Raw genomic sequence first — 22,368 nt, 5'->3', positions numbered from 1 at the left:
TTTTAATTACAAACATTCAGCTCAGTGCAAACTCTCCTTAAAAGCTCCCTCTTTGACTAAGTGTTTGGTCAGCTGTCCTAATATCGCTATGAGGCTCAGTGTCACATTTGATCTGAAAATATTGCTGCTTTGGAAGTGCTGTTGGATGATTTACTGTGTTAAAGGTGCTAAATAAAAGCAGGCTGTGTTGCTGCAAACAAGGCTCAAACGCTGCTAAATTCACACCTATCGTTTAGCATAAACTCTGAGCACCACAAATACCAAACTCCAGTATTTTTAAGTATCAAGTTCTGCAATCTGAGAATACACAAATAAATCCAAAGGAAAAAGAGGCCAGTTTACATTCAAGTCCATCCCTTTTGAGACATCAAGTATGATTATTCTGTAATAGATCTCTCTCTGCATGTGTCCCCCCAGCCGCCCCATATCTAGCCACCTGCTGATTTCCTACTTTAAGCAACACAAAGATACTTCTAACTCCCCTGAACAAATTAGTGTTTTTAATTTCTATAAATCTCATTGATTTTTCTCATTACGTATTAATCCAACTAATCTAGGAACAACTTTCTTTCTCTGTTCCACATACCCTACAGGAGGATATCTGTCCCCTACCCCACAATCCCTAATTTTACTCAAGAATTAAGAGGCAGCAACTTGCCAGCCTCCTTCAACAGTACTTTCCAAACCCGCAACTTCTACCACCTAGAACACAAAGGGGTGCAGATGAATGGGGACACTACCACTTGCAAGTTCCTTCCCAAGCCACACCCTATCCTGACTTGGAGCAGTATCGCCATTCCTACACTGCTACCAGGTCAAAATCCTGGACCTCCCTCCCTAACAGCACTGCGGGTTCACCCACATCACATGAACTGCAGCAGTTCAAGATGGGGGCTCACCACCACCTTCACAAGGGGTAATCAGGGATGGGCAACAAATGCTGTTCTTACCAGTGACACGCACAGCCCGTGAACATATAAAAAAAATGCTAGTTTTACTGAAAACAGAAATATCACAATGGGAATAAATCTGATATAGTAAGCAGTGTTCCTACAATTAAAAACTTCAGACTGCCCAAAATAGTATACAACGTCAGCAATCCAGCCCTACTGCACAGTGCAATATAATCATGCATATAATCTGCTCAGAAATACATTGCAATAATACAACTGTGACCCACTTCTCTTGAACAAGAAAAAGCTGCCTGGAATTAAAAATAAAAAACTCCCTCTGCTCAAGAAGTCATAGATTAACAGACGCATTATCACACACCTGGGAGCCTCTAGTTAATATAATGGCTTTCCAATAGTTGGTCAACTCAACTTCAAAGCATGTCTAATCTCAAAACTTAATTAATTCACAGTGAAAATCCAGCAACAGGTCAAAAGTAGCACAAAATTAGATCATTAAAGCCGATTAACATCCTGACCAAATCAATGAGTCACAAAATATTCTAATCTCATCATAAAATAATAAACCTGCTACGAACCATCATTCAACAAATAATCAACCATATGACAATTCCAGTGAAATTTGAGGAGCAGGATTTTGTCCCAAAGCAGTACAAAAATAATTAAGGAAAATAAACTGCCAAACAAATTTGACTGTGCCTTTTTAAAAGCAAATTTGAATACAGCAGGCAATTATAGAAAAATACCACTGCAATCATACGAGCACTCTCCTGGAGTACAATTATTTACTGCAGCCCGCTGACTGTTGCACTACATCAGCTGTAGTGTGGCTGCACCACCCTTCAGCTATAGCTGAAACAATAACGGTGCTCCAGTTGCTCCCTGGGTAATTTCTACTGCCTTAAAAGCAACAATTTCAACAACATACTTTAAAAAAAATTCAGCAATTGCTATCTCACACTTCCATTAAAGTGCTACACTAACCAGAAGCATATTCCCCGAATTGTGCTCCCTCATTGAATCACCTCCCATGATGCTAGCTTTTGAACTGGCGCAGGAGCAACTCCTTATTCCCAGCATAACGTTTGTCCCCCCCCTCCGTCTAAATGTTAGAACTTTTGGATAAATCCCCACACCAGTATGAGACAAACAATCTATATGTGTGACAACAGCCTTCAGTAATACACTTAGTATTGAATGTTGACATTAGGTTTACTATAGCAGCAAGCTGCATTATGATAATAGTGTGAGGTTTTTATTCCAAGTCGAACATTATACCAATCAGTACAAGCTATAAATTTTGCCTTCTAAACTTGGATTGTGTCTTTATGAAATAAGTATGTCGCAAAAGAGATGTACTGGCATAACACTATTCTTGAAGTCATTTTTTCCTGGGAAAGGTTAGCACCAAGATGTTGAAATCACTTAGCTACACAACTATCCAGAAATAAAATGGCACTTAAGTCAACATGCTTTGACATTTTGTGCTTGACACTTCTTGTGCACCTCTACATTCATCACCTCTGAATGCAATCAGCATTATCACCATCAAATCTGTGAACATTTCCTCAACTCAAAAAATGCAGCTCATAACACTCTTTCGAGATACAACAAAATCTATACTTATTAGGTCATTGGAAGCATTCCTCAGTTCAAGGAGACAGGGTACGAAAATCTTGCCTGCAGTCTATTGTACCTCACTGAAATCCTAGCAGCAGCACTGGACATAATAACATTCTAAAGCCCAAAATAACATAGTCGAGTGCAAAATCCCTGGTGATTTACTGGGTAAAAAATTAGCACAGCACAGAGGGCTGAGTGGTTCACTAGGTCAATGTGTCTTCCTTTCACCTCAGAAACTGTGTCAAACTGATGGGAAGAGACTTTTATCTCTAAATTTAAATCAATTTGAGCAGAGCTGACATAATTCCCAAATGATACAAGTCTACAGCACAAACCTGCCTCAATGTTTTAACTACCAATTTGTTATTCACTTCAAGAGATTAGCTTGGATAGTAAAAAGGTGAATTGATTTTTAGAATTTATTACCAGAAACACACAAGTGAACATCACACATTTGTTATGGGGCACAATGGGGATAAAAACACTTAAATGGTAATTCAATAGATAAACAAACTACTCAGTGTGGTACTGAGGCAGATTTAACAGGAAGATTCCAAGGTTGAAACACTGGGGACTGCACTGAGTGAGCTGATCTCGGGTTAACTAGTTAACTACTAGTTGTCTTGTGCTGTGCGCCAAGTAGGGGAAATAACTAGCAGAGGATTTCACTTCCTAACACCATAGTCTCAGTAACATCTCACCTGAAAGCAAGCCCCTCAGACTGTGCACCACTCCCTCAGTATTTCAATGGAGTGCCAGCCTAGATTTTATGCTCAACTTCCTGGAGTGGGTCTTGAACCTACAACCTTCTGGCTCATAGGCAAAAAGTGAGCCACTGCTAACACTGGAGGGACAAAAGGAGGCAAAACTAACAACATGGTTAACTTTGAACTTCAGAGCTCCCTACTAACATTGCTTCATGCTGTGTTTAGACTTGACAATCTCACAAGTCAATGCACCTTAACCCGAACTGTATGTTATTTTACTAAAGTTATTTAAAGAGCTCTCTGCTGACTGATATAGAATCCAGAGATTCTCTCGCCACAACAAAATTGTGAGGGGTTATCTGAGGAGTACATGATGAAGTACAGACAGAACTGTTGACAGAGCTCCCTCAACAAATGTATTCTTCAGCCTTTGTTTTAACCCTTAAATAAGAACTTCCCTCCTGCAGTAACTGAGCATATTTTTAAACCAACTTGGCCAATAAAAGACCAGTTGGAACCCCTCCACCCACTAAGCTACAGCAAGTCGGTGAGTGACAAGAGGCACAGCTGAAACCAACCAGAAAGTCTCAGGTTCTTTGCAATGTTGGCTAATGTAACCTTGGGTAGCAGGAGGGGTGCGACAATCAACTTCTCTGCACCCTTGGTTAAATTGATGAGGTATAGTCAGGGTTTTTTTTGCCAATAACCAGGGTCCACATTGCTGCTGGAAACTGCAAAAACACTGACACAACGTGAGTGTGCCTGAGGGGTCAAGACTGGGGTCAGTCTCCACGTTCAAGGAAGTCACATTCAGAATCTACGCTTATACATTGAGAACAACTACTTGAAGCAAGGTAAAGAAAGGCTGCTATCATCCTAGAATTAGTCAGGGAAGGGGTGGTGGGGGGTGGCAGAGGAAGAGGGGGCTCGAATTAATTCAAAAGGCAGAGCCAAAGACACAAGACGGAATGCATCTTTCATTCAGACAAGCATCAAAAAACAAACCTTGCAAGAGGCTTAGATCATCTCCTATCAGTCACTCCGAACAGATCAGAACTGAGGGAGGAGCTAAGCAACCTAACAATGTGAAATTTTCCATTTTCCTTTGTAATTACCCTCTACTAAAATCTCAGGAGCACATGGTTTTGAATCATACAATTTCTAAGAAGGCAATGTCATTAATTACATGGGAAACAAACCAGGCATTGTGTCACTCCACATTAGGGATTTCTCTTCATGAAGTCGATATTCCTAAACGCAGTTACCAAAAATAAAAATTAATTTAAAATTGTTTTTAAATATAGAATTTTATTTAATCATTGACAAATCAAAATCTGTCAAGGCATGGTTAGGATTAGATTATTGAACAGCTATATTTTTAGTTGCCATCACCCACTGCAGACATAACAGCTGAACCTCTGGATCACATACTTTCATATAAATAACACCTTTTATAACCTCACAGCTAATGAACATTTTTTGCAAATTCTATTCATAGACATACGAGGCAGCCAACTGCAGCACAGCGAGGTCCCAAAAACAGCAATGAGGTAAATGACAAGCTTAAAATCCTAGATTTGACAACATGTACGAAATTAGTATCAATACCCCAACACTCCAATTCAATGTATGTGGAAGCAGTAATGTACTGCATCACAGTTGACTACCAGATTGTGACTTTCATTTGCAATTTTGATAAAAGCATTTGCAGTTAACTATCAGGAAACCCATATTACCCTGTACAAGTCCCCACGTTGCTCAACAACCCAAACTTCTTTTGGGAAGAAATAAACTCTAAACTGAAAACATCATCAAATAAAAACTGAGAAAATGCATCCATATGGGAGGTAACAGGGCACTGGTATTCACTATATACTGAGGCTGTAGCAGTCAAATAGATATTTCAAAAGTCCACACACACAAAACTACTAGAAGTTTTTAACCAGTAGTCACATCTTAAATTGTAATGTCGAAAGGGTTGAAAGAATGAGATTGTATTCATGCTGGTCTGTAACTGTCACCTGCTCATCAGGGTGAATTCTAACCAGACAGAACAACGTTAAATGAAACGATGAATACACGGGAGTGATTTCAAACCAGCAAGCTCATCGTTGAGATTTGTTGTTTCCGATGTTATCTGAACCTCTTGATAAGATTACTGTCCTGTAATCACTCGCTATGTAATGTACAGAATTTTTTTTAAAGTTAGCATACTCCAAAGTAGTTCCTAAAAACTAGGAATCTCATACAAGTAGCTTGACCATCTAGCCATTAAAATTTTGCAAGTTGCATCTTTATCCACATTTTGCTCATTTAAATTGTGCAACTCCACCTGGAGGGTCTAAGCTGCAATGAACTGGAGCATTGCAAACACATTCAAATGTGAAGAAATGACAAAATCTACATACACCAAAGGATACTCCATCCATGGGGCTTTCAATTCAACTAAACTAAAATGTACATACTCTTCAAAAGGCTGTTGCGCACATGAGCTTTCCCAGAATTATACTTCACTACAGCACTTAAGCTACTGAATTCTCCAGTGCAGACTGGAGTCAAGAAAACTAGGCGGTGGGGTGGGGTCGTGTAAACGTTTCAATGCTAGAACAGCATTATAGTGCAGGTCATCTCTCTCTCGCACACTCCTGAAGATAGTAATTTATGCAACAGTATAGTTTCAGAGCAACTGGCCACTCTCTAGTAGCTTACCTACCAAAGTGGTCTTTTCAATCAGGGGAATGTCTTGCACTGACTCCACATTCTCATAAATCATCAAATCATAGATTTCAAGTACTGATTACAAAATACCAGACTCAGTGGGGCTGAAAATTCCACAGCAATGTTTGCGCCATTTATAAGTTATACTAAGTTTTCAATGAGAATCACATGCTTGAAATCAGTCTAAGACTTTTTTTCCATTTTTCTAGGTTCCTGGGGTACATTTTATTTAGGAATGTTTGCAACCCTAACCCCTTCTGAACATGTTGAGATTTGGAAGGGTGAAGTGCAATGATACTAGCAGTCCTCTTTTTGCCTCACTCAAGTGGCCATTCAACATACCAGTCTAAACAGTGGTCAATGGCCTACTATTTGACCACAGATGGCATCACTCTCAATCTTATCTAAACTTCTCTCAACATCCATGCGTATATGCTTCCAATGGAAGCCAGTGGGTTGTGATCCTAGTCCAAGGAACTGAGGTCAACTATGGTAGCTCACCGCCACCCCAGCTTACCAGAGGCCAGCAACAAAAACTGCAAGTTTCTGGTCTACATGGCTCGTCCATGACCCAATTTTTGCACAAAGAAATACTGAGTAAATGACCCGGCTGGGGTCACGTTATTACATAACCTGCAAGGTTCTTGCTTTGATTGTTAGCCAGAGACCCCATGCTAGAGGGAGCACGTTTGAACATCAGGTGAGAACAGGATCAGGTTTGACTCTGATGCCACCCACAGTACTAACTCCCACTGCCTGCACCACGGATGAACAACTTCAGTAAAGCACCAGATCATAAAAACAAAAAGCTAAAAGCTACTGCGGATGCTGGAAATGCAGTTCTGCCGAAGGGTTGTGAAGGCTCGAAACGTTAACTGATTTCTTCTCCACCAATGCTGCCAGACCTGCTGAGTTTTTCCAGGTTATTCTGTTTTTGTTTTGAAGCACCAGTTCATGGCTGGCATTGATGGAGCCAGGTCCCAACAAAGGGTTCAGTACCTTCAGGGGAAACAAAGGCAGACTATCATTTATACTCTTCTTCCCCTTCTTAGGCAGTCCCTCAGGATCGATTCTGACTTGCTTCCATTTCAGTTTGATGGGTTCTGAGATGGCTGCTAAGCCTAATGTGTGATCTGCAGACCCTGCCACATGGAGGGCAGGTGGTGCTTGAAGGGTTGGCTAGATGGTTTGTTTGGAGGTTTTAGCGCTCCCTCCAAAGCCTCAACTTTGCCCCTGTGCATTCCCAACGAGGTATCTCAACGTATCCAGTGCCTTCCTGAATGAGACTTCTCCATTTCAATCAGTCACACGCCACGGCCTCCCATGAGTCGGCGGGTGTGTATAACTTCTTCAGGAACATCCCTAAAGCGTTTCCGCTGTCCTCCTGGGAGTCTCTTATCACGTTTCAAGTTGAGCAGTTGCTTTGGGACTCTGGTGTTGTTCGTATGCATGACATGTCCTATCCAGTGGAGTTGCTTTTGAGTGATCAGCGTCTTGGAGCTGGGCAAGTTGGCTTGGGAGTAGATGTTGCTGTTTCACCATTCATACAGCACCTTCCATGACCACAATACATCCCAAGTTGCTTTACAGCCAATAAAGTACATTTGAAGTGTAGTCACTGCTGCATGTAAGAAACGCGGCAGCCAATTTGTGCAAAGCAAGATCACACAAACAGCACTGTGATAATGACTAGATAATCAGTTTACGTGACGTTGATCGAGGGATCAATGTTGACCACTGTAGGACACCAGGTTTAACGTCATACACGAAAGACGGCACCTCCAACTGTGCAGCATTCCCTCAGTACTGCAATGGGAGCATCAACCTAGACGTTCATGCCGAAATCCTGGGGAGTTGAGCCCACAACCTTCAGACTCAGCAAGAAGGACAAAAAAAGATGAGGGGAGTTGGGGGGGGGGGGAGATGCAAAATAAATAAACAAACTTTCACAATATACCAGGCTGGAAGAAAGCATCTCACACATCAAAAAACTAACAAGTTAAACCAAATCACCTTATAATGTGGGCTCTAAAACACCTGGTTTCTGATGGTAAATATTTCCACAAGATGATAAATTAACAGCCAAATATTTTCTAACCAGTAAAAGGGAAACATATAAATTTAAAAAAAAATCAAACCCAGAGGGAAATTCAAGCCTAAAATAAAATTAACTTTTAAACATTGACAATCCCCCCCCCCCCCCTCAGACCCACTGGGGAGGGAGGTTTCTGGGGAGGTGCTGCTGCCTTTGGTAAACTTTTCCCCGGCAGGATTTAAATTTCTCCCCCTTGCTGCCCCCTAGGCCCCGCCTGGGACTCCCCGCAGCCCCGCCTCTCGATTTGCCTCTTCCCCGCCTCTCAGTGAGCGCCGGCTGGGCTGACCGGCCGGAGGAGTCCCGCTCAGGGGCATGTCGGCGCCCCCCCCCGGCCTGAGGAGGAGGAGGAGGGAGCCGGCCCGGTGTGCGCGCGAGGCCGCCCCACCCCGGCCCGGGGGGTGGGAGGAGGGGAGGGGGCTGATACTCACTGTCTGCGGCCGGGAGGCGCCTGCGACTCGGATCCGGCGGCTCCTCAGAGACGTTTCAGCAGAACCGGGTGCATGAGCTGGAGCGGCCGCTCGATGTGAGCGCGGCCGGGTCCTAGTGCCCGTAGGATCCTTTACTAATCCACCTCTGGGTCCTAGTGCCCGTCGGATCCTCTACCACTCCACCTCGGTCCTACTGCCCGTCAGATCCTTTCCCTCTCCACCTCTGGGTCCTAGTGCCCGTCAGATCAACAGTTTCAAGTGCCCATCAGATCAATGCCTACTCCACCTCTGGGTCCTAGTGGCCATCAGATCAATGCCCACTCCACCGCCAGGTCCTAATGCCCTACAGATCCTCTCCCTCCCCACCGCTGGGTCCTAGTGCCCGTTAGATCAACACCCTCTCCACTGCTGAGTCCTAGTGCCTGCCGGATCATTCATTTCACAACTCATCTGCTACTGAAGCAGTCTAGGCCCACATGCAGCAAGAACTGGACAACATTCAGCCATGGGCTGATAAATGGCAAGTAACATTCGCAATGCACAAGTGCCAGGCAATGACCATCTCCTATAAGGGGGAATCTAACCATTGCCCCTTGACATTCAATGACGTTTCCATCCCTGAATCCCCCACCATCAACATCCTGGGGTTATCATTGACCAGAAACTGAACTGGACTAGCCATATAAATACAGTGGCTACAAAAACAGGTCAGAGGCTAAGAATCCTGTGATGAGTAACTCACCTCCTGACTCCCCAAAGCCTGTCCACCATCTACAAGGCACAAGTCAGGAGTGTAATGGAATAATCCCCACTTGCCTGGATGAGTGCAGCTCCCACAACACTCAAGAAGCTCAACACCATCCAGGATAAAGCAGCCCCGCTTGATTGGCACCCCTTCCACCACCTTCAACATTCACTCCCTCCACCACCGTCACACAGTAGCAGCAGTGTGTGTACCATTTACAAGATGCACTGCAGCAAATCACCAAGGCTCCTTCGACAGCACCTTCCAAACCCACGACCACTACCATCTAGAGGGACAAGGGCAGCAGATGCATGGGAACACCACCTGCACCTGCAAGTTCCCTTTCAAGCAACACACCATCCTCTGACTTGGAAATATATCGCCATTCCTTCAGTGTCGCTGGGTCAATATCCTGGAACTCCACCCTCTAACAGCAGTGTAAGTGTACCCACACCACATGGGCTGCAGCCGTTCAAGAAGGCAGCTCACCACCACCTTTTCAGGGGCAATTAGGGATGGGCAATAAATGCTGGCCCAGCCAGCCCTGCCAACACCCCATGAAAGATTAATTAAAAAATTTCTCCACCTCTGGATCTTAGTGCCTGCTGGATCATTACCCTCACTGCCACTGGGTCCTAGTGCCCGCCAGTTCATTGTCCACTCCACTGCTGTATCCTCGTACCCACCAGATCAGCCCCAGCTTCACCGCTGGGTCCTAATGCTTGTCAAATCATCACCCTCCAACACTGGACTGTAACATCCGCAGGATCACCACTTCCCCTTTCACTGCCAACTGCTGGGTCCTAGTGCCCCATGCGCTGCAATTTGGTCTCTTGCGATAGGCTGGCCAGGGAGGGGTGGGGCGCACGGAAGGGGAATGTATACTTGCACTGGAGGCAGATCAGAGGAGGCACACTAGGTTGATTCCTGGGATGAGGGGATTTGTCTTACGAAGAAAAGTTGAGTAGGTTGGGCCTAGTCTCATTTGGAGTTTATAAGAATGAGAGACGATCCATTCAGGTGAGAGATTAGGAAGCACTCCTTTTCACAGAAGGTGGTGACAGTGTCAATCCCTCTCCCACAAAAAGCTAGATCAAAACATAATTTTAGATTAGCTATTGATAACAATTTGCTAGTCAGGGGTATTAGAATTATGGAGCTGAGGCAGGTAAATGAAGCTGGAATACGGGTCAGCCATAATCTCATTGAATGGGGAAGCAGGCTGGGTAGGCTAAATAAAAACAGAAAATGCTGGGAAAACTCAGCAGGTCTGGCAGCATCTGTGGAGAGAGAAACAGAGTCAACGTTTCGAGTCCGTATGACTCTTCTTCAGAGCTGCTTTCATGGTTAGGCTAAACGTTGGACTTCTGTACCTATAACATAATCACATTAAAGGAATGTTTCCTCATCTCTCTCCTGAAAGGCCTGGCTCTGATTTTAAGTTATGCCCCCTTGTCTAAAATCGATCTGCTTGGCTAAGTCTCTGTGCTAATATCACCTTTATGTGGCTCAGTGTCAAATTGTGCATGATAACGCTCCTGTGAAACTCCTTGGGATATTTTATTATATTAAAGCTGCTTATATAGGTGCAAGTTGTTATTATTGTTGTCCTGGACTCCCGCATCAGCGGCTAGGCTTTCTCTCTATTTACATTACCAATTTCCTTCAAAATCCTGAAAATCCACCTTTGGCTTCTACAGTGCAGGGAATGCAAACCTAGTTTTATGTAATCTCCCCTCATCCCTGCTTCAGAGCCAAACTTTGCCATTCCAACATTATTTGAACTCAGGAAGGATTCACATGACACAAAAACAAAAAATACCTGGAAAAACTCAGCAGGCCTGACAGCATCTACGGAGAGGGATACAGTTAAAGTTTCGAGTCCGTATGACTCTTCTGGTGAAGATACCGTCAGACCTGCTGAGTTTTTCAAGGTATTTTTGTTTTTGTTTCAGATTTCCAGCGTCCGCAGTTTTTTTTTGCTTTTATCTTAGGGATTCACGTGAAGTGACTTTATGTAACTGACAAAGGAATTGTTTGTGTTCTGTGGTTGGGGACATTGTTCTACTGTGTCAACTCACAAATTCAGTCACAGATATTGCCACAATCACAACCATGGGCATTATTATTGTCAGCTATGATTCCAATAGTTTTTCTTTAATCTCCAGCTCTCTCTTCCTGCACTCTCGGGTTTCCCCCTGACAACAAAGAGCGCATGCCTCATATCGTTGATTGAATTCATAAAACGCTCCCCCCGATGAAACGTGCAAATGACATAATATGTAGTAAAACACCTCTTGTACCATCTGGCAGGATAAATCCCACAAGCAAGGCCTCTCAAGTCATACGGTAAGTAACGTTTCTGGCCACGTCACATGGTTTGACAGCAAGAGCTATCCCTAGCCCTGTTGCTGTCCACCATCACATCACACAAGAAAGTAATATTAAAGTTTATATAAATTACTGTAGCTACAGGCGATTGAACAGCTTGAGCTTTACGCTGAAGGTTTGTAATTCCATCTCAAACCCAAGATGACTGCCTGACATAGTGAAGGCTGCACTACCCTGTACAGAACTTATCAGTACTTGTGCACAGTTAAGGGGCGATCACAGTATTATAGTGCTATAAAGTGATTTTTAAGTACTTTAGGCTTTTTTGATCAATTTCCTGCACAATTAAAATTAACTTTCAGACTGACGACATCAAAGAGGGTTTGTTGTAATTACATAACTCCTGCAGGCATTTCCTTTCTCTTTTATCTTATCAAATGATATCAGGTGTCCAGTTAAAGTCAACCGTGCAGACAAGGATTCACTCAGTTTCTCAGTGATGGGAATTGCGGATGTCCTACCTTAACTTGGAGCAGAGGCAATGAGAACATTTAAATAGTGGTACTTAGTAGCAGCAGGTTTCAGAGTGAACACGGGAGAACAGCACTCCATACAAAACAGGAATGAGATGAGTCAATTTCTCCGTTTAGCCAACTTGCATAAAACCCACTTTATTTCTCTGAAGTCATGCCCATGAACTGGATTCATTTAAAATAGCCCAGGGGCAGCCGCAATAATCATTAACACAACGTTAATGGGCGAGTCCCAGTGCTGTCCTGTCTCTCTCATCTCCTGACACATTCAGAAAAGTTTAATTACTTCTCAGCCACAACATGGTGACTGCCAGGCAGAAGCAAATCAGGCTATTTGAGCAAGGCATTTTTCAAATGGATAGCTTAAAAAAAAATAATGTGCATTTATATAGCACCTTTAATGTAGCAAAACATCCCAGGACGTTACACGGGAGCATTTTCAAACAAAATTTGACACCAAACCATGTAAGGAGTTCAGTAAAAGAGGTAGGTTTTGAAGAGAGTGTTAAAGGAGGAGAAAACAAGAGAAAGGCGGGAGAGGTTTAGGGAGCGAATTCCAGAGTTCAGCAGACATATGAAAAGCAGCAAGCACAATCCAGCTTCTGTTCTGGGAAGAGGGTGATATTGTGCAGAGGTGACCATGGACTTTAACTTTTGGTTGTACAGGTGGGAGGGAAAGGGAGGAGGGGAAAGAGGGTAATTTGGTGACCATACTGTTCCTTTGCTGTATATGCAGCATACAGTAGCGTTCGTATGGTGTGATCTCCTTTGGTTTGCCCACACTAAGACGATGCTGGACAAATAATCAGATGGTGCTGAGCAACCAAGATGCACTTTTACAAGGGAAGAAAGGAGGATTAAAATATATATTTATCTTGATATATTACCAGGTGTGTACCGTTACAATGCTGTTAATATTTAAAAAGAAATCCGAATAGCTCATTTTAGCCAAAAAGAACCACACCACAGATTTTACAATTTTACAATAAACTTTATTGCATATAAAAGAATTAAAGAAAGCCAATATGATTAAGTTAACACTCTAGCTTATAACTGCATGTAATGCATTCAGGTTTACTTCTTACTTCCCCCATGAATTCTCTTATAAGACGCATCAATGGTAAACGAATTTACTCATGTAGGGACCAACCATGAGTACACCATAGTCCTCTAGAGAATTCACCTTAGCTCTAGCTATTCTCAGAGGTAAAGCTTTCATTTACCATTTCATGGCTCTGAGTGACTCAGTCCCTTGTTCTGGTTACTTTTTGATACCTCCAAGCTAATTCAGCTGATTACTTTCTTTTGCAACAAGAGACTGTGAGGGCCACTGTGGATTCTCCCATTAGCTTCAAATTAGGCAACCCTCCAGCATCATTTCCCTCACAAGATTCAAATTGAGATTAAGCCTCACTCACCTTCCACATGGTGAATGATGAAGTTAGTTTTTTTTTTACTGTTCTTACAGTGCAGACCTATCAAACCATCATTTATTTGGACTAACTTCTCTCAGTGAGCTGCAGACCACACACAAAAGTTCCAAACCCCAACTAACTCTCAGCAAACACGCAGATAAACTGAAACCAGAAAATCTCCCTAAGCTCCACCCATCTCCATAAGGATGTAGCCTGGGTATCCTCAAACTGACCTTTAGAATAATCATCCCTCGTTTACCATTTTGTTTTTGATCTGATGAAGTAAATGGGTTTAACAATGTTTCAGGGTCTACTGGTGCTTTTACACCAATTTAGCTCTTATTCTCAAAACAATAAACATCCCTCTAGGCTGCCATTGTTCATGCAACTATTGCAGACATCATGTCTCCAGCTCTTTAGCTAAGTCTTATAGTTCTATCTCTTCTGACTTTATTAAACAATCATGGATAACCTATTCAACTGCCATTTTTTGAGGTTTGATATTTGAGATCTGGTACTCCATCCTGATGCCTACAAGGTAAAAAGCTTGGACAAAATGTCTCTTTTTTCAGCAATACTCAAATTCTGTACTACCAAATGACTATTTATTGAGATATTCTGACAATCTTTAAAGCCCAGTATTTTAATTACCTTCCCTTTCCAGCTATTAACCTCTTAAGGCTACATGGCCCCAACCTTTTAAGTTTAATAGGCTCCAAGCTTACTCTGCATTTATCCTATTTTCTACAGTTAACCTTTAATTCCAAAAGCTAGAAATTCTATTCTAAAACACATGAACCATGAACTAGATCTTCGCAACAGTACAAAGTAAGATTAGAAACTTAATGGAAGGTTTCAGACCTGCTGACTGGGCAGGGAGAAGGTGGTGAAAAGTCTGAACAAAAAAGAAAATAAGGTTTTTAAAACTCCACTCAGCTTAGCTTCAGCTTCATTAACTCAGTCTGAGAGGCATCAGCATTGTTATGTGTGGAACTTTTCCACTTGCAGCAACACCACCATTAGCTTGAAAATTAGTGTTTTATAGGGTCCAGGGAGAGAGAAGCAGTTGTATACAAGATTGTACAAGCTGGGCATCAGAATTGTTCACAGTAGAGCTACTTCAAGAAGCTATTCAACTACTTCATGCAAGAGACCCCTCCCCCTAATGAAATAGAAAGACTTGCATTTATATAGCACCTTGCATTTCCTCAGGATATTCCAAAGTGCTTTATAGCCAATGAAGAACCTTTGGAGTGTAATCACGGTTGCAATATGCGAAACACAGCAGCTAATTTGCACACAGCAAGCTCCCCCAAACTGTAAAGTGATAATGAGCAGGTATTTGTTATGGTGATATTTGCTGTGAGATAAATATTTGTCTGGAGACCAAGGAGAATACCCCTGCTCTTCTTAGACTGACTGACAGTGCAGAGTAGTGAATGTGGGATACTGTCCTGGAAATCTCATTCTCACAGCTGGGAGCGACCCAGTTGAAGGATAAGCCGACAGGGTTAGACGAAGAGGGGTGGGAGGAGGCGCATGTGGAGCAGAAAGGCCAGCAGGGAGCATTTGGGCTGAATGACCTGTTTCGTTCCTGTAACAAAAGAACTTGCATTTATATAACTCCTCTTACGTCCAATGAAATACTTGCTGAATGTAGTGAAAGTGCTCATTTTCTTGGTAAACCCAGTGCTATTATGGGAAGCAGTTAACCATAACCAATTTGTTCCTAAGCTATAATGTCAGGAGTAAGATTACTGTACAGCAGTGGATCCTGTGCTTTCCTGTTGAGGAAATTAGGACATTAAAACTGTACATCTCTTGCTCACTAGTGCTTTGCTACCACACAGCTATCAAGATCCCAAAACTACAATGTTTCGACATCATAAGTGAGCCAAAAGTCACCTTTAGCAGCTATGAGCAGTCTGTGGTACCTTTGTAATATACTTTCATTCATTCATTACCTCTAGACTTGACTATTCCAAAACATTCCTGACTAGCCTCCAACATTCTACCCTCTGTAAAGTTGAGGTCATCCAAAACTTTGTTGCCCTCATCCAAACATTCATCAAGACCCATCCACTTACCATCCCTGTGCTGGGTGACCCAATTGGCTCCCAAGCAAGCAACATTTAAAATTCTCATTCCTGTTTTCAAATCCCTCCATGGGCTCACACCCCTTCTCTTTCTCTGCTCTCTCCTCCAGCCCCACAATCCTCAGAAATATGTGCACTCCTCCATTTCTGGCCTCTTGAGGATCCCTGATTTTAATTGCTCCACTATTGGTGGTAGGTGACAAGGCCCCAGGCTTTGGAATTTTTAAAAATTCGTTTATGGGATGTGGGTGTCGCTGGCTAGGCCAGCATTTATTGCCCATCCCTAAATGCCCTTGTTCAGAGGGTATTTTAAGAGTCAACCACATTGTTGTAGGTCTGGAGTCACATGTAGGCCAGACTAGCTGAGGACAGCAAATTTCCTTCCCTAAAGGACATTAATGAACCAGATGGGTTTTTACAACAATCACCAATGGCTTCATGGTCACCATTAAACTTTTAATCCCAGATTATTTTATTGAATTCAAGTTCCACCATCTGCTGTGGTGGGATTTGAACCCAGGTCCCCAGAGGATTACCCTGGGTCTCTGGAATATCAGCCCAATGACAATACCACTGTGCCACCGCCTCCCCAATTCCATCCCTAAACCCCTATACCTCTCCCGCTCCCCTTAAGACACTCCTTAAAATTTACCTCTTTGACCAAGCATTTGGTCATATGCCCCAATATCACCTTAAGTGCCTCAGTGTCTAATTTTGCTTTACAATGCTCATGTGAAGTGCCTTGAGACATTTGATTTGGCTAAAGCCACATTATAAATATAAATTGTGCTTGTTGTCCTGTGCTGAACTTCCCAGTCAGCCTTCTATGAATGGTCATCTAATTCCATCATGGTGGCTGTGTGCAGATTAACAAGGGCAGACTGTACACCAGGCGACGAGCTGTCCTTCCTCCACTATTAAAATCAGTACACACTGGAGTGAATCTAACAACATAGGTTTACGTCTGCGCTCCAAGGGTTAAATTATGAGGAAGCGATGAAACACAAGTTAGGGTTGTGTTTGCCTGGAATATAAAAAGTTAAGGGTGATTTGATCAAACTTCCCGAGATATAAAGGGGAACAGTTTGGGAGAGAAAGTATTCCTGATGGGTAGGAAATCTAGGACCAGGGGGCATCGGTTAAAAATTAAAGCCAGACCTTTCAGGAGTAAAATTAGGAAACACTTCTACATACAAAGGAAGTTTGGAACTCTCTTCCACAAATGACAATTGATGCTAGATCAACTGTTAATTTTAAATCAGAGATTGATAGATTGTTTATTAATTAAAAACATTAAGGGGATAAGGGGCAAAGGAGTTAGGTCACAGATCAAAGAAACAGGCTCAAGGAGCTAAATGGCCCACTCTTGTTTGTACATTCCTACACCCAACACAATATTAAACATTCTTTCTCAGGGTCTCAAAATAATAACTTTATAAAATAAAAAATAACCGACCCTCAGGCTTTTAAAAGTCACGTTTGGAATAATTAACGGCCCTTGTCCTTCACATTAGTTTTTCTACCATTTGGTATTTTGAGCAAGTGAAACTTTATTAATCAAGTATTAACTTAATTGTTCAAAAGTCCATTTCCTATTTTGAAGATTTTCTTCCATCTCCATCGGGAGATGAAGGGAGGGATTGATGCCTCATAAAAAGGTCAAAATTACGACATTCAGCATTCACAGTGGGAAGTAGTAATTAGATTATGAGGCTCGTTATGGAATATAGACACTGCCTCGGCCATTTGGGACCAATGGCCACTTTCTGTATGTTCGATGTAATTTATAGAATCTTTTGTATTCACAACCTCAAAACAAAAACAAATTGCAAATTTTAATAAATGAAGCATAAACTATAAACAGGACAAAAATGTGTATAAATATTTTCATGAAATCAGAGAGCAACATGATAAAAATGTGACCTTTCCCCCCTCCTTCTCCCACATTCCGGCTATACTGACGGGTCACTGGTGTCCTCTTGTGGTCACCAGGACACATTACAAGGTGTAGATTTAAGATGAGAAAAGATGGGAGGAGGCTCAAGCGGAGCATAAACAGTAACATGGACTTCGGTCTGTCCGCAAGCATGACCCAGACCTCCCTGTCGCTTGCCATTTCAACACTCCACCCTGCTCTCATGCCCACATGTCCGTCCTTGGCTTGCTGCATTGTTCCAGTGAAGCACAATGCAAACTGGAGGAAAAGCACCTCATCTTCCGACTAGGCACTTTACAGCCTTCCGGACTGAATATTGAGTTCAACAATTTTAGATCATGAACTCTCTCCTCCATCCCCACCTCTTTTCCGATTTTCCCCCTCCTTTTTGTTTTTTCCAATAATTTATATAGATTTTTCTTTTCCCACCTATTTCCATTATTTTTAAATGTATTTCCATCCATTGTTTTATCTTTACCTTTTAGCCTTTATCGATTCCTTCACCCCACCCCCACACTAGGGCTAGCTGTACCTTGCTCGTACTGCCTTCTACCCTTAATTAGCACATTCCTCAGATAATATCACCACCATCAACACCTCTTTGTCCTTTTGTCTGTGACATCTTTTGGTTATCTCCACTGGCCCTCTATCCAGCTCTTCTTGTTCCAACCACCCCCCCCCAACCCTTAAACCAGCTTATATTTCACCCCTTTTCTATTTTTCCTTAGCTCTATTGAAGAGTCATACGGACTCGAAACGTTAACTGTGTTCCTCTCCGCAGATGCTGCCAGACCTGCTGAGTTTTTCCAGGTATTTTTGTTTTTGTTTTGGATTTCCAGCATCCGCAGTTTTTTTGCTTTTATCTTAGTAACATGGACTGGTTGGGCCGAATGGGCTATTTGTGTGCCAGGTATGAAGTGTAACCCTATGTATGTTGATGGTCAGGCTCAGGATTTTAAGCTGGCAAAGCATTCATTCTACTTTTGGCGTCAGTATTGAATGCGACAACCTCAGATCATACCCACAATTTCTCTGGACACCAGGTGCTGGGATTTCTCATCCGAACCCATCTCCTCTTTCTTTATTGCCCATTAGCGGCCCGTTTACTTGCACCAGCATCATCCCTTTTGTTATTTAATCACTCCTGCCTTCCACCCTGTAACACGAACCTTCCCCTTTTGTTCTCCCCCCTCCCCCCCTCCCCTTTTCCCTGACTCTTTTGTACTTGTTCGTAAATCATTAAATTTCTGATGAAGGGTTGACCCGAAACGTTAACCGTTTCTCGCTCCACAGGCACTGCCCGATCTGCTGAGCATTTCTAGGAATCCAGAAGAAAGGTTCTCTTTTTGTTTCAGATTTCCAGCATTCACAGTACTTTGCTTTTGTGTCATATCTGGCAGCATTTGGATCCAGTGGCTTTGCAACATAGGCTGCTTCGCTTTGCTTAAGGGAGCATCGAGAAGCCATCTGTCTGGAAAGCAGCGAATTCTACAACATTACTGACTGGACTAAAGACCGGAAATGTTTAGCTACAAAGAGCCTGGGGCTGTTTTCCTTGGAGCAGAGAAGGCCGAGGGGTGATTTAAGTGGGAGGTGTGACATTTTGTTATTGTGGCCAGACTTGTATTCCAGAGACTCAGGGTAATAATGCTCTGGGGACCGGGGTTTGAATCTCACTACAGCAGATAGTGAAATTTGAATTCAATAAAAATCTGGGATTAAAGGACGACCATGAAACCATTGCTGATTTTTCTTCTGTTTTGTAGAAGCCCATCTGGTTCACCAATGCCCTTTAGGGAAGGAAATCTGCTGTCCTTACCCAGACTGGCCTACACGTGACTTTAGACCCACAGCAATGCGGTTGAATTTTAACTGCCCTCTGAAGGAAAGCAATTAGGGATGGGCAATAAATGCTGGCCTAGCCAGTGACGCCCACATCCCACGGACGAATAATAAAAAAAAATTGAAGTGCACAGAATTGTGAGGCATCAAGATGGGATAAATAGGGACGACCTCTTTACTTTGGCAGACGGGTCAAAAACGAGGGGGTAGAGATTCAACATAATTGATTGAAGGATTAGAAGGGAGATGAGAAAACATTTTTTCATCCAAAAGGTGGAAGGGCTTATGACCCACTGCCTGAAAGGGTGGTAGAGACAGAAACTCTCGCCACACACTCAGATATCTACTGGAAGAGCTGTGACCTGCCAGGCTATGGGCCTAACACAGGAAGCTGGAATTGGGCTTAGTCAACCAGCAGACACAATGGGCCAAATGGCCTCCTTCTGTGCTGTAAATTTTCTATGATCTCAACTAACATTCAAGCAACAACTTTGACCCAAGGTTCATCGTTCTGCTTTTCTGGAGTGCTACTTGTTGGAATATTGTGTGGCAAACTGTAGGTTCTGCTGTGCAACACTGGTTTAGACTTGTCACTTCTGCTTCTGTAGATTCTATCACTTATTTTTCAGTGGTCGGAATGCAAGAGATGGAGCTGCATAGGCACATAACCCTCTGGAGTTTAGAAGAATGAGTTATAGTAAAATTCTCAGAGCGTTTGACAGGGTTGATGCCGAGAGGTTGTGAATCTTTGGCATTCTCTACCTCAGAAGGTTCAACTATATTCAAGACAGATTGTTAGACTTTCGTTCACTAAGGGAACGTCAGCTGTGTCTCGGTCGGTCGTACTTTCGCCTCTGAATCACTTTGTTCAAATCCCACTCTGGGGCTGATACTCCAGTGCAGTGCTGAGGGAGTGCTGCACTGCCAGAGGTGCTGCCTTCCGGATGAAACTTTAAAGTCTCAGCTGGCTGTGAAAGATATTTCAAAGAAGGCTTAGACTTAAAGGCTTTCCCACGAGGTAAACAAATCATGTGCTTACATTTGTTTCCACTGTTAGTTTTTCCCTGGAACTGGTCGCTAGCCTGTCACCAGTGGCTGTAGCTTGAGGGGCACCACTCGACATCAAGTATGGCTGACCAGGAGACTCTCCTACTCTTACCCACAGCTATAGGTGTATTGGAAGGGCCACATTTATAAACACAACTTCCATGTGGTCGTCAAACCCTTGAGGGGTACTCATACCCGGAGCTTCTAGCTTACAGGCAGGGGTGCTACCCACCACACCGCCCCATTACAAAGAACAGTAGGGAAGTTACCCCCGGTTTCATGACCAATTTTATCCCTCGCTGACCATCACAAAAACCGGTTATCTGGTCATCACATTGCTGTTTGTGGGAGCTTGCTGTGTGCAAATTGGCTGCCACGTTTCCTACATTACAACAGTCACTTCAACAGATGTACTTCATTTGTTGTAAAGCGCTTTGAGATGTCCTGTGGTTGTGAAAGGCGCTTTATAAACGTAAAAGATAAAGAATATGGGGATAGGGTGGCAAAGTGGAGTCATGGTCTTACTGGATACCAGAACAGGCTCGAGGGGCGTGTGACCCACTATTTCTTACGCTAAGACAGTGCTTCCCAAACTTTTTCCCACTGGGACCCCAACTTGAGGCTTTAAAGTTGCTGTGACCCTCTCACTGAGATCTGAGAGTCTCGGGGAGCGGGGGTCGTGGTGGGGAGAGAAAACAAGAGTTTTTAATCTTCACATACTTTTAAAAACCTACCTTTTCAGTTAGTTTTCTGGAGCAGGAATCAGTCCTCGGGTATTGTCCATTTAGGCCACACGCACCAGTTAAAAAAAAACATTAACGATTTAAAGGGCTCTCGCCACTGTTAACATTCAGCTGGAGATCTGCACAACCCCCAGTTTGGGGAGCTCTGCACTGAGATCTGTTCATCAATTGTAAACTATCAAGGTGCCAGCACTCTGCTCTGCAATGACTAAAAACCCTTATTTCAAACAGCAACGATAACCTTTAGGCTGTCAGTGCCAAAAATACATTATGTGGCAGGTTGCGCGTGCAGCTGGGAAGTTTATTTACCTTCCTTGTGGGTAAATTCACTGTCACTGCTCAACAGAAAACTGAACCACGTTGGATTCTCACCCATATCCTAAATCAATGCATCATTGGGACCCCCCCTCATCGTCATGGGGCACATGGTTTAATATCGGCTCCCTAAAGTACGAGGTGGCAGAGTGGGTTGCGTCCCGGCCTGAGCCAGAAGCTCCCAGTTCGAGTCCCGCCCCTGGACCCGATGACCAAGTAAAGCTGCGTTTATAACTTGGCCGAAGAGGTCCAGAGTCAACCTGAAAATCCTTCCACGTCATGCCAAAATGGCAGGTGGGAAGGCAGGAGAGACTCCTGGTCAGTCATCTGATGGAGAGAAAGTTTGAGCTTCTGCCCTTCACTATCCATAACACAGATAACCTGTGGAAGCGCATGTTGCCGCAGTAACTCCGATTGCTAGTGACCTGGAACACACACACGCATCATAAAGCCTCAATACCCTCACTATTAAGTCTCTGCAGTTTCCCTTCATCCCCAGATTTAATTATCCTCTCTCCTTTACAAGGGGTACAAGAGATGGACAAGGTAAACATGAAAAAACTTTCCACTCAATCAGATTGCTTGTTAATTTACATTGGCACAAGTATGGAGGCGTTGGAGAGAGTGCAGATGTTTACCAGGATGCTGCCTGGTCTGAAGGTTATTAGCTATGAGGAGAGGTTGGAGAAACTCGGATTGTTCTCACTAGAGTGACGGAGATTGAGGGGCAACTTGAAAGAAGTTTACAAGATTATGAGTGGCATGGACAGAGTAGATAGTCAGAAGCTTTTTCCCAGGGTGGAAGAGTCAATTACTAGAGGACATAGATTTAAGGTGAGAGGAGAAAACTATAAAGGAGATGTGTGGGGCAAGTTTTTTACGC

At 43.2% G+C, this 22,368-nt stretch overlaps 1 protein-coding gene across 9 annotated transcripts in view; it reads right to left on the bottom strand.

The window, feature by feature from the left end:
* raraa (retinoic acid receptor, alpha a) overlaps window positions 1–8,605 on the bottom strand; it is a 534,959-nt gene extending 526,354 nt beyond the window's left edge. For 7 of the 9 annotated variants that reach the window (XM_078529303.1, XM_078529300.1, XM_078529314.1 and 4 more), the window contains exon 1: window positions 8,483–8,605. The gene's annotated coding sequence lies outside the window, so the exon portion shown is untranslated. The remainder of the gene's footprint in view (window positions 1–8,482) is intronic. The other 2 variants (XM_078529302.1, XM_078529304.1) reach the window with 2 other exon arrangements.
* Between the last annotated feature and the right edge of the window lie 13,763 nt (window positions 8,606–22,368).

This window comes from Cetorhinus maximus, chromosome 25 (assembly GCF_964194155.1).
Source record: "Cetorhinus maximus chromosome 25, sCetMax3.hap1.1, whole genome shotgun sequence".
NCBI lineage: Eukaryota > Metazoa > Chordata > Chondrichthyes > Lamniformes > Cetorhinidae > Cetorhinus > Cetorhinus maximus.
This window is presented reverse-complemented; position numbering and strand designations above follow the sequence as displayed.